We start from the raw sequence: 1,811 nt of genomic DNA on the forward strand, positions 1-1,811 counted from the left end.
TCTATCTATCTATCTATCTATCTATCTATCTATCTATCTATTTATCTATCTATCTATCTATCTATTCTAGATTAATACTTATCGAATCTGTCTGAAAATTTCAGATAAGACAGTGCATTCATTTTACAGCAAGGGAAAGACGTGGAATGCAACGTTAAGAATGTTTTTAATCTTTAAATTTGAACTTATAGTTACCAGGGGTCTAAATGAAAAGTGACAGCTTCCAATGACGAGTGATGACATCTGGAGTTGGCCCTTCTTTATATCGTTGACGCATGGACGGGATGAATCGAGATATTGTCTATTGAGGGATAATATTCCGCTTTTCAATAAAGGCTTGTTCTAACTGAGCAAGGGGCAGAGTGGTGGTGTGGTGTGGCACACATTGCACGATCTAAAATGTCCCTCAAGCGTTCAATCGGATATGAAATGAAATTAGGTGAATGCACTAGTCATGGGAGCGGGAGAGGAATGTTGTTAGTTGTGAGAAATTGATTGGCCACAGCAGCTTTATGAGTATGAGCAGGTGCATTATCATGCATGAACACTTGTCCTTGGGCTTGATTTTGAAATAAAAGTACATTGGGCTCGAGAACTTGTTTGATATAGCCTTGACCATCACACGCGACGCTGTGCCCAATAAAGTATGTGCTGGATAGGATGGGACTGCAGTCCCTTTGGGATGAAGGTTCCTATCTTTCAAACGAAGAAGAACAGTCATGACAAAGATTGGACTGTCATTTCTAAGTCTTTTCGACTCATCGTGGTACTTTGTCAGCTTTTTAAATTACTTTTTCAAGCGTTGCGTTAGGATGAATGCATCCACCCTCCCTTTTGTCTTTCTGCGTCCTACTCGCTCTGGTCTGTCCTTTTAGGAGTCTATCGTTTCCATGTGATCCCGCGTGGCATACACAGTGTGTCTGTTCGTTTTGAACCTTCTCGCGACTAACGAAAGCGGAGTGAAAACATGAAGCATTTCAATGATGTGATATCTCTCTGATTCATTCAGCTAAAGCATGGTGAATCGAAAAAGAGAAGCCGCGTTTTTATATGGCGAATAAATTTCGAAGGAGTCCAATTTTGCATGTGTAGTTTTTGTTTTCAAAGTTACCCACATATTTTCGCAGTATTTGACAAAATAGCAAAACCGTGTCAATAACATCGTCAGACATAACAGTAGACCACTGCACCCTCTAATAAGTACCGTTCACGAACGACAAAGAGCTTGCGTGGCGTGTGTAAAATTTTCAAAGTAATTGGATGTGTAGTTTTTTAGTTACTTTCTTATATAATTTGTGAAGTTAAAAATGCTAAGAATATACATTTGCCGACTGGCTTGAGCGATCATGGACCTCCATTTCCCTCTGTCCTGCGTTGCAGCAATGGTGTCTGTTGTTCTTGATGTTCCCAGCTATGTTGTTAACTTGTCCAGTTTCTTTTCCCTCTGTCTGCCTCTGCCTCTCTTTCCTCCAAACTAACTTGTTGTTGCAGTATTATCCAATGCTCCTTTCCGAATTGCGTGTCCGCAGAAATGTACCTGTCGCTTTCGTATATTCGTCATAAGCTGTCGTCTGCAATTTGCTTCGAGCAAGACTCCTTCATTTATTTTTTCTAGCTGTCCATGGGATGCGCAGCATGCGTCTTATGAAATAAAAACTAAAACTCAATTCTTCTTTCCAGCAGTCTATTGATCGTCCATGCTTCGTACCCGTATAATAGGATTGGGTCTATGATATATAATACAATATAATGTGTGTGTGTGTGTGTGTGTGTGTGTGTCTGTGTGTCTGTGTGTGTGTGTGTGTGTGTAT

This window comes from Aplysia californica, unplaced genomic scaffold (genome assembly GCF_000002075.1).
Source record: "Aplysia californica isolate F4 #8 unplaced genomic scaffold, AplCal3.0 scaffold00768, whole genome shotgun sequence".
Lineage (NCBI taxonomy): Eukaryota > Metazoa > Mollusca > Gastropoda > Aplysiida > Aplysiidae > Aplysia > Aplysia californica.